The following is a 12,309-nucleotide window of genomic DNA, read 5'->3' on the forward strand; positions in this document are numbered from 1 at the left end:
TTCGATTAGATCATACATAGCATAAAACAATAAGCATATTAGGAAAATCGAAAAGTAATCAAAATTTAGTTTCTGGCGAATAGTTATTTATTAAACAAATCTTAAATAATTTAAATCAGTAAGGGAAAAGTATTTAAAAATTATGGAAATTATTTTGTTGAATAGCGTTTAAGTTTTTTTTTATATATAATTGTTCGCCAGTAAGCAAAGAACTGACAAATTTTCGCCATCCCTAATAGAAACAATCTTATGGAAACAAATAACTAAAAAAAATGAATAAGTTACATAAACGTCTGCACATGTTTCACTTCTCCTCGAAATAGTGGATTGTCAACATATGCAAATGTATTAATTGGTGAATCATGCTATATTTTAAGTACATAATTTATATATTGTATATTCTACGAAAAGTGAATCAGAGGGATTTATTTAATTATATCTAATATTTGCAAAATTTCCTTAAATTACTTAGATTTTGAGCACTGTTCACATGATCGCTATCAATGTATACATTGTCCAGTTTTTGTACGATTATGAATCAGCTCATTATTTCGTTTTCTTCGTTAATTTCATTATTGTTCCACGTTTAATTAAATATTTGGTTTTATACATTACTATCCACGATTTATTAATTCTCATTATCTATTGTTACATGACTTGTCTAATGACATTCAAAAACCAGTGCAAGCTTATCAATGAAATTACATTTTGATTAATTATAATTATTTACTATTTATGCCTCGTAAGATGATTGTTGTGTACTATTTATAAATTGACTGCTTAAACCCAAGTTTAAATATTTACAATAAAATTACCTAACATTCTGAACTAAGGAACTAAGTTTTAACTAAGAAACTAAGGACACCAGTCCCAAACTGAATCTATTGAAGGAAGATTATTTGACATCGGTACAAGTTTTAATAAATGATATTCCAAAGATGTAATGAAATAGAGCTTGGTTAACATTTCCAACCAGCCAACTTGTTAGTTCCTGATTAGCGGTATAAGATCTGTTGTGTTAAACAAACATGCTTAAGAAATAGATGCAGTTAGATTACCATTCGTTGTTCCATCGCTCTTTCACTGAAAGATCTATGGGAATGTTTAAGGTTCCCGTTACTCTGACCTCTTATCTTAAGTATTTTCGCTTCGTAACTTATCACTAACACGTACCTACACTTAAGTGCAACACTTGCACGGGCCGGTTCTTGCACTAGCTAATCTTTACTGTTTCCTATAAGTTAAGGCAACAAGTTTTGCTAAAGTTGTAAGAATGTATGATGTCATTCAAACAAATACAGAACAGGTGGTTGACGAAAATAAAATGTGTATGGAAACAATACTTATAAATTATTACATTGTTCTGGTATCGTTAAACGTTTCTTGATATTTTCTTTATGTCATCAAAATTTATTTGTAACATTGATTTGTAAGCTACGTTATTTATATCATTCAATAATGTAGCTTACAAATCAATGTTGCTCAACAAAGCATTCCTTAGAACGTGGAGGAATGACCTCCATTAGATACTAAATGTTTACCTTATTACTTATTGCCGCCGACGCGTACAGAAATAAAAACACACCCACAAAATTATTGCGCAATACTAAAAGCTCTCGATATTGTATGATAGTTCGTAGACTTGAGTCTTTTCAATGTGGCTGGGCAACACAATGCACCTGGATAGAGAACGCAAACTGTGCTGTACAAACCGTAGTGCATCGTTTCTATGCATGAATGGCAGTCGTTTGCCTCGCTCGCTCCCGAACGGTAGAATGAGATGCAAACAGACCTTTTACGGAACAAAAACTTGGTAAATACAAAGAAAGTGTACCGGGTATTTTACGTTCCTGGGATTTTACGGCTTAAGATGGACAAGATACAAATGGAGTAATTTGTAACACAGTTTAGAGAATTGTCATCTTATGTTTTGTATCAGGTAATTGGGGGAAACGAGAAGAGATGAATAGTAAATTTAACGGTAATGCCGTTACAAGGTTGTCGTGACGCCAATACGTTTTTCAACGAAACAAATGAGCATGACCGTGCGATTGTCCGGTTCCTTGAAAAGATCCATTGTGGATCAATGAGGTATCGAATTATGCAACTGGGATCAGATCGCCATCAGTCCAAATCGGTATAAGGATCAGTAATATTATTGACAATGATAAATTCGACTGAAATGTAGATGTAGAGACGATATTGAGATCACGCAGCGATAGAATGGAATCGATACGAGCGGATGACCTCTAGACAAATTTCAAATACATAATATTTAAATGAAATCTTAAAAATATGTTTGGTGCTGTTGAAACTATAAAAATCGTTTTATTTGGTTAACTATTTGATTCCGCTTCCTTTTCTTAATAATTACATAACAATTATTATAGCCCGTTATTCTAAATAACAATCACTTTCAGTATGCACTTTGTATACGTATCGGTACACTTAATGCAATTTATTCGAGGCATTCAGTTATTGCATTCGTTCCGTGCTATGAAAGAGCTAATTCTACGCTCCTTATGAGCGATTAGAATTCTGACGTCACGTTTTAACCAGCGTACTTTGAACATATAAATAATTGCACCTAATCCTATGATATGTCCACCTTCTTGGATTTGTATGAAGATTTATCTGATTTCTATTGCAGTTTCTCCATAACTATAAACGTAGGTAGATCTCATTTGTAATGCATTTCAGGTGAACGCAACACTAACGGAATTTGTAAATACATTGGAATTGTGAGATCAAAATGTTGGTACATTTTCTTGTGTTATTCATGCTTTGTTATACTTTGTAGGGGTTGGTGTACATGTGTTTACATAAGCCTGAGCCTTATCTGAGTCTGCGTAGGCTCTAAGGATCAAAATATCTTGTTTTTCTAGCACTTTACTGTTTGAATTAGAAATTCCAAGGCGATAAGAAGCATCGCGGAGCTAAATTATCGAACAATATATCGTGACTTGGTCTAAATTGTTACTGTTTAGTGTTATGTAAATGTAATAACGATTTCCTTGGAATTCTTAAGTTTAATGTAAAATATTTTAGCGTTGAAGTCATTACGAGCTATCAAGTTGTCAAGTTTTTTAAGGGGCTTAAGAACAAATTTGTTAATGATATTCCTGTTCTATTCTTCGACGCAATAATTCATAAATATTTAACGAGTTTTTAATTGGATATACAGAGCTTCTTAAAGAATTTGGATAAATTGTGACCAAGTAATATTGAATCAGTTTGATTCCTCACAGTGACATCACCAACGAATATTCATGATTTAAATATTATTTATAGTAAGGTAAAATCAAAATGTAGTTTTGTTTTGTTTAATGTATCCATTACAAGTACATTACTATTTTGCATTCCGATTGCCTTTAATAAATAGGGCAAGAAGGTAAAAGATGTCAGATAGGTCTTTAAATTACTGGGATGCTACTAAATTATTTGGAATGGTATATTCATTCAAATATATAATTATCAAGGTTTAATCGCGCAGCTAGTTTGTACATATTGATTAGGTGAACTCCGTACGAATATGTCTGAGCTGTAGTGACCTCTTGGTACTTTGGAATTCATCTGTAGTCAATTTCATATCATCACATCAGATTACCGTCTTACCACTTTAAGCAATAGAGTATAATTGTTATAATTCCAAATATGATTCTGAATTTTTCAAAGAACCTTTGCTCGTTCAGAGAACTGTTGTTATCACTGAGGAAGTAGAATCGTCTTTCAAGAATAGTAACGCGCTAAAGTGGCGTAAAAGAACCATGTTCTGTCCTCATTAAAACCACCTTTCGACGTATAAAATTTACAATCTATTTGAATTTGTGCAAAGTTTTTGTTTGGGATTTACACTGCAATTTACCTGCTTAAGAACGTGAAGGTGGCAGGGAAAATCCTGATAGTGAATGTTATTACTGTATTCCAGGTAAATCAAGGTAATACGTAAATTCGTTTCAGAATGACTAACAAGAATAGAATTGTTTTTAATAACAGCGATGATATCACTGTTGAATATATTTAGCTAATTTTAATGGTCTGCCTGGCTGTCACAACAAATTGTGTGAAATGGTAACTTGAACCTAACTTACAAATGTAGAAAGCGTCAATTTTCGTACACGCTTCAGATCTACATATAGCCCTGTAATCTTAACTTAAACCGGTTCAAGATATCCCCTAATTGCGTCCAAGGTGAAACGCATTCATTCAGATATCCCAAAGCGATTCCCATACGATCGTATAGGATATCAAAACCGCCCACTTCCTCAACGCGCAAACAAAACTATTCGGAGCGATCGTGTATAAAGGTTTGCCGTCTTGCGTGCATTCTGCAGATTGCCTGGAATGTTCTCTGTTCTCGGAACAGTCAGTTCATTCCTGCTCTGTTGCTTACTATCATTAAGTTCTTATGCCACCATATTTGTTGTTTTTATGTCAATTACACAATTAAATATCCTCGAAGACCTATGTCTATATATCTCTTAGCGAGTTGCCAGTTAGACCATCATTATGTTTTTTTGCTGATACCTCGAAATAGTCGCGCTAGCGTGACGATTTAATAAATAGATGAAAAACAAATTATTAATAGTTAGTTAGAGATATTTCCATAAAATTATTAGAGGATTACGCAACAGAACCACGAAAAGCCACTTCAAAATATTTGCGTCGTCAATACTAAAAAAATAAACGTAAACAAATTAGGCTTAGACATAAAATACAATTGAAAAACTTCAAGCAAAAGTTAGTTAACAAATCGATATTTTAGCTAGACAAGGCCGAACATCAAACTAAGATATTCATGAAATACCTATTGCTAGAATTCCAATTTAAATTTCACGCACAAATATAGCACATTTGTAGATGAATCAGCGTCTAAGCGTATTCAGACCGATCGATCACAAACACTCTTTGTTAATTTTGGGAATTGAGAGCATAAAAATGGGAACATTAAGCCATGACTCACCATTAGCCTAAACGAGGAAGCGAACACGATTTAACATCACTTTGTCGATCCTTTCATTGTTAACCGATTTCCTTTTACATTAACCCGAGCTGCCTTTTACGGACAAGGTTACGTTGTTAGTTCGATCGGCAGATAACCCTAAACAACGGTTTGCTATGACAACTGCTTTGATAGGAATTGTAAGTACATATTTTCACATGATAGAAGCTAACACTGATGTTTGACTGTTTCTTAGTAATTATAAATGAAATAAAAGAACTGGACGTATCATTCTGAGCAAAGGTCCCTTCAAAAAGACGCTTCATACAATTAATACAAAATAGCCCCATACATAGTGTACAGACGTTTCAGTTAGACATCTCAGCTTAAATCATTTATATTTTGACTTTGTTCGGATATTGAATCCGGAACAATTGTATGGCAAACATGTTGTCTCTTCAGACAAGTAAGAAACTCTTACCTAAGTGGAAGATATATGGATTATAGCTACTTATTCTATGAATGGAGTAATTATAGAGAAGATGTTTAGATTAGATTAGAATGCATCATTTAATAGAACCAGCAAACAATATATGTTGAATATTACCTATATACATATTTCACAATACATTATTTGACTTAACATTAGTAATGATGTAAAAATCTTTGAACTTAATTATGTTTACATCTACCTGCTTCACATTTGAAACAACTCGTCAATCATCTACTTATCTATGTAATTTTAAAACGCGTCGTTTAATTCAACAAAATAGTAAAAACAACCGACCGTCGCAAAAAAAAAAAAATGTGGGTTTAAAAGGCGGAACCAGATAAATAGATACGCAAACAAGATTACAGATTTACAAACCTCTGGTGATCCAAAACTATAAGCTTCAAAAGTCACTAGGGGATGAAGTTCTACATCTACGTGACTTAGTTCTAAGTGGGCTCCTATGTGGAAGATAAAAATGATTGCGTGCCGTTTATGTTATGGCTAAGGAAGAACTTCTTGAAGCAAATTAAGACCACTTCGATAAGGCGCTCTTAAAATATTGATAACGAATTTGTCTTAAGTCAAAAATATTCCATCTTCTTTAAGTACATTTTTGATAAGGATGGATGCATTGTATCCAAATATCTGAATGAAGACAAGAAATCCAAAACAATTATTGTTTAACTCCTTTATAATATTGATAGTTTTTACTACATATCTTTGCCGCAGAATGTTCACTAAGGTTATTAGGTACAAAATGTAGATTCATTGTTACCACAATGTGTTTTCACGATTTCTGTATTGTGACTAGATTTGCATTGTATTCACTGTAAGTAACATAATAAAAATGAAGTTTTACGGTAGATAGAGACAGTTACGGTCATTTAGTAGAACATGCCCAAGTGCAAAGTCACGTGATCTCGATGTTCGTCATAAGACCGTCCAGATTGTACCAATTGATTGACAAGATGGGACAAAAGAAGTGCTACAAAGCTTATTTTACCCGATAGATTAGAAGATATTGATATCCGATATATATTAGAAGATAAGAAAAAATACAATAAAAGTTCCAAAATTTATTTTATCCTATAGATTTATAAATCTGGATATAAAGTAAATTAATTTATCAAATAATCCACAATCTCTCCTATTTCAAGTGAAACTCCTATTTATGAAACTCAGTGAAAAAATATTTCTTCTATCGTATGTATGTTTTACTCAATGTCTGCAAATATATTTCTTATACATATCAGCTAAAGACTGAATTATTGCCTGTGTTTCCGGCAGCAACATGGAAGTTTTCAAGGCAAGAACGAAAAAAACATGTTGAAGATTGGTGATCCTATAATTTAGATTGCATACATTTACAAATACCAGATGCATATTAAATTATCAGATTTTGATCAAACATGTTTGTTATATACGTCACTGCATGATTTAGCGGTGTAAGTTTTAATATATCAGCAAGTACAAAGTTGTACATGGCCAAGTGACGCCAATTGGTGTTTTTGTCCTCCTAGTCATCAGACCGGCTCAATTGTGCCGATTGATTGTTATCGTCTACAAATGGTCTCTAGTTGCCCATCAACTATCTGATATCACCTTCCTTTTGCACTGCGAATGTAACGAGATCAATTAAGCCAATTGTAGCTTGCTGTACAAGCCTATTTGCTTATTTAATCTCAATGCAACGCGGTTATAAGCCATAAATCATCTTTAGCTGGATTCTGCTGCACTTAAATATTAATTGAGAAACAAATATTTTGACATACATAAATGCTGATATTCAGTTTAATTGTAAGATTATTTTGACCTTCACGTAAACTTCAAATCATGAAAAAAATGGTTGTTTACTTTTAACAGATAATAATAAATACAGGAGACGTTTTAAAGGTGAAAAGATAACAATCATCCGAAAAAAAAGATAAATTGAAGTTCACAAATAAATTGAATGGTTGTTGAATAATGGATGACGTCACTTAGGTACGTGCGGTTACAGAGTCAATAAATATAGATTTATTGGGTGAAACAACGGTTTTGTCGGCAACAGCATAAAAGTAACATTTAATAATGCTAAGTCATCTCAAATCCGCTAAATTATAAAATCAATTGTTTCCCATATTTGAATACAAGCAATGTCTAAATGACTTGAGTGAGATCAAGAGACATACTTTCGAATTTTGCACATCGTGTAACTTCAGAAATTCTGTCGTCAGAAAAAATGTCAACCAATGCTATTAATACTTAGTGTTCTTTTTTCTCTTGCAATGATTTTAATTTGATATGGATGACGTTCTAACATCCGATATGATTAGAATGACGCATTTCTTTGTGACTTGTATAAAGAATTACGCAGGTAACGTGGGGATCTATAAGGAGAACCGCAGTAGTTAAGGCTTAGGTCGACCTATTGTTTAAATCCTGAACTAAAGTACGTACTTATTCTCTATTTGTACAACCCACAGCTAAATAGGTAGGTAGGTGTCAAGTGAAGATAAGATAATTGAGGAACAGCAGATAAAATCGTGATATTGAAGAGTGAGCTATTGTTTGATTGGTGACTAGTAACTATGGAAATGAAGTTTTGTGTTTCAAATGTTTTGGTTTGAAGTATTTTTGGGCTTGGTGTTTTATGTAGGTTTTATGGCTATGCATTTACAGTTACCCACGAACAATACAGTTGTTTCAATATTACGAGTGTTCACGCGGCATATGGCGCGGTTTTGTTTGTAACTCCTACAATGTTTCTAGAAACTTCTAAAGAAGCTGTTTTAACAGATAATACATAAAATTGGTGTATTAAAGAGAGATACTTTTTAGTTTTAAGTATACAATAAGAAAATAATCATCATTCTTTTTAGTGTCCTTAATGTAGTTAAATTAAAATAGTAACTTACTATTAAGAGGATAAAAATAATATTTCTAAGGAACGATTTAGATTTGCCTATAACTTCATAATAGTTTCAATTATTGTCTCTATTAAGGCTAACGACCAAAGTTGCGTTTATCTTAATGAGCAAGGATTCCTAGCCAGACATGAAAGGAAATTATGCTTGAAATACGCTTAAATATTTGTTAATCATTCTAGTCACATTAACGTCTATCACAAGGACCTAATTTTATTGCATAGTACTAAAGACGGTACCTATTACTTTTGTACACAATATGTCGAAGAGCGAGATAAGGCACTCAACCTCGACAGGGATTACTCAAGTTGTCAATATCATGCGTCAGCGCAAGAAGTGGAAACGAAATAATGTCCCACACACAAAGAAACCAACACAATTAACGTCTCAAGATAACAGTTGTCGAAGCACGGAAAACACCACGCGACACGAACAAAGATCACAAAAACACGAAATCACTGAGCACAGAGGGCATTTGACACAATATAAATTACCAATTTAGTCACTTTAATGATTCGAGTAGGTACCAAAGGGTGCGCAGGCGGCGAAGGCAGCGCCGCTCGCCGCGCCTCGCTCGAAAGCCTACGACTCCTATATGCACACACCGCCCTCGGTAAATTCTTTGCATAAATAAGCGAGAAAGCTCCTCTGGCCCACATAAACTACTTATTTGCACTCACTGTCGCAAATCTTCACGCACTGCTTCCAAAACAACTTAGAAATACAACTTCCTTACCTTACAGCGCAGTATTGATGTTCTAACGCGATCGATGAAGGGAAAACAAGCGAAAAGTAGACACAGTCACGTTCGTACGGATACGTCGAGAGTAATGGCGCCGGTTCGTTCGACTTCGTTTCAACTAACTTCCAACTCGTCGAGCTACACACTACACAGACATACCTAGTCTCGGAAGGCTGCCTTGTTTGCTCAGTGACGCGAAGTCTGACTCTTCCGTCCTTGTCACCTGTCAACTGGTTCATATCGCGCAGAGCAAGACGGATATAAACGCCTCAGTTCCACTCCTCATACCTGTAGTGCAGCAACCTACATCACCCGTGCGCCCAACAATGTCATGTCTGGTTTACTTGTCGTTTCGAAAATGATGCAAAATATTTACATTTACATTTTGGCTAATTTCAATATATGTTTCATTTCTTACTGTGGCCTAAATCGTAAAATGTAAGATTACGTTTCTTTAAATGTAACAATTTAAGAACAAAACAAAAGAAAAGCAATAGACCTATCAATCTTAAGTAGGTTTTTTAATTGTTCTAAACGTATCTATTACAACTTTATCTTTATTTATGTATTCCCTTATCGTAAATTATTCTATACAAAGTATTTTTAAGGAAGGTTCTGCAACTTTACAAAGTTTTTATTCAAACAAAAAGTTGTTTCTCCTTGATTAAGACTAAGTTGTCCATAAAGATATATTGAACTTTATTATTCAAAAACTTCCCATCAGAGAATACTGATTTCCAAAAAAACATTTATTCTTCTTCGGAAAATTTATAACTTTTTGTTCAAAGAAGTACTCTTTGTTACAAAAGGAACAAAATCGCACACGTTATCAGTAGCGGCATCTAGTGACGGAATAATTAACTAACACCGCGTGATGTTGGGTTCATGGTAGAAAGTGTAGAAACATTTTCGTGAAGTTGATTCACTGGTTTACTAACTAGTTCCCGTACAATACGTAGAGGGCGCTATGTGAGCAAATTTTAGAGTTATATTCGTATTACAAAACAAGGTATTACATTTTTAATCTGTGATATTCCTCCAGAACATTTCCTTTTTGCCATTCAAAGGATAGAAATGGCATGGTTTCATTAGACATTCCTGCAACATGTAGGCTTGTCCTACAAAAGAGTATTTTGCCGTAGTCGTCGCGGTTGTGGCTTGGTGGCCGAAGCAGATAAGCAACACCACCAGAATACTCATTTCCTGAGATTTTTGTCTTCTTTTGATATCATTGCCTTCTATATCTACGTAGGGGTAGGTGTGCTTTTTTTAGCGAGACTACCTGGTGTACGATTATATGTGGACTAACTATTGTTACTATTTTGAGGGCTCTGGAGTTCTAAAGAAGGCATTGGAGGGTTCAGTTAAAGAAATAATATATGCTCCATTCGAATTTGAATGACACAAAATCCATAATATATATGATGTTACATTACTATCAAATCTATTTTTGGAATCAAAAACCTAATCTGATAATTTAAGTAGTATAATAGATGTAGGTAGATGCAAGAATTAGAATAAAATGCTGGAAGTAGTTGAAAAATCATTGGAACTTTTATTTAAATCGCAAAGTATACATTAAAATCTGTTATTGCCAAATGTGCTACTTAACTTTTACTTGAAAACGGTTAACGAAAGCTGCCGCGAAAATAAATTAACGAGTGCTTATGTGAGTAACAAACTGTCTCAGTAAAAGTCATCTGTTGTGGCTTATCTCCTTACACAGGGTGGTTGATCTGTCGAAAGTGTGTTATGTAAGTCACATGAGGTGTTATCGAGTCATTACTGTCCCATTGCTTAACATTTTTTTTTCATTTATAGGTCTTTTGTTTGTAGAAGGAGCATACGAGTTTGAAATTTTACTAGTGGTAAGAGTCCACTGCCGTCCAAGGATACCTGTTATCATCCTCAGATAATATTGGAAGTCTAACGGTGGGCGGCTACAGATGCGTTGCTTAGGATATGCATGTCTCTCTTACCGCATAGTTTAAACTGCAACTTAGCAGCATTTAAGACTGCTATTATTAGGCAAAAAGACAGACATTTCATTCAGACATTTCATTTCATCTTAGTGTAAAAGTATAGCCTGTGTTTTGGTTTGTGCTGGAGAAACATTAAAATAAGTATGTATATTTCAAGTATCTCATCGATTCCCAATATACTTTCATATCCACTGGGAAGATTACACAAGAGAATTGTAGGTGTTAGTACTTAGCACTTAGTTTGACATCATTCTTTTACTAACACTAATGCTACCTTGACTAAATTTGACATAAACTAAATAAATACTCCATAACTAATAGAAATTACAGTTGTGCAAGCATATATACAGAGATAAATACTTCATTTCACTACAAACGTAGCTTCTTTCACTATCCAAGTTCTAGCTGGCATGCCTGATGATAATGGAAACCGTACATTACGTACCGTATTAGGACACTCCGTATATGCGCATGTGTACGCCTTGTTGAACGGAATCTCTTTGACGACGCCGACGTCCAATCATTTGGCTATTCCAGCAAAGTAGTGATGTTGAAAATCGATTATAGGCCTATCGATAGTGTTTATCACGAATATATCAATAGGTAATTTTTACTTACCAATAATACCAATACCGTCAGTAGCTATCTTAAAGTGTTCTTACTTTTGGTAATATCCATAATATTTCTAGAGAAAGCACTATAGCTAGTATTTTTAGGGTACGAACAATAATGGATACTACTGGTAAGATAATTAATATGATGATGATAATTTTGATAGAAAATGAACTATCGATACCGATAGTATATGTGACACCACAATAGATTATCCCTCCTATCGACAGCCTGCCATTTTTCCGGCAACACTACACAGGTAATATTTCATCCAACTGAATGATGGTTAATGGTCGTGAAAGTCAAAATCGATTAGTTTGCGATCAAACTAAAAGAATAGTTTGGCGTGAGAGCTGTTTTGCACGTCGTGCATCGGAACATTCATTAATTGATCATTTGTGATATGTCTGTGATTAATTTAAAAGTGAAAAGACGCACCATCGTTGACGAAAGAGATGTAATTTATCTTGTTTAGTTAAAAGTAAAAGTCTATCAAAAATTATGGGTACTACATGCATATGTAAAATGTATCAATCTCTATATGACACAACAATATGTTGATGAATATGACTCATAGTGTTACGAGTTTGAAAGTGAATTTGATTGATATGTTTGATTAATATTGATTGACT

The 12,309-nt window shown here is 33.9% G+C and overlaps 1 protein-coding gene across 1 annotated transcript in view; it reads right to left on the reverse strand.

Moving 5' to 3' along the window:
- The window catches only part of Gp150 (leucine-rich repeat domain-containing glycoprotein 150), a 38,436-nt gene extending 29,202 nt beyond the window's left edge, over positions 1-9,234 (reverse strand). Inside the window, exon 1 of the mRNA XM_073089618.1 lies at positions 9,078-9,234. The gene's annotated coding sequence lies outside the window, so the exon portion shown is untranslated. The remainder of the gene's footprint in view (positions 1-9,077) is intronic.
- Between the last annotated feature and the right edge of the window lie 3,075 nt (positions 9,235-12,309).

This window comes from Epargyreus clarus, unplaced genomic scaffold (assembly GCF_041222505.1).
Source record: "Epargyreus clarus isolate Ecla_fem2 unplaced genomic scaffold, WU_Ecla_fem_2.2 ptg000003l, whole genome shotgun sequence".
NCBI lineage: Eukaryota > Metazoa > Arthropoda > Insecta > Lepidoptera > Hesperiidae > Epargyreus > Epargyreus clarus.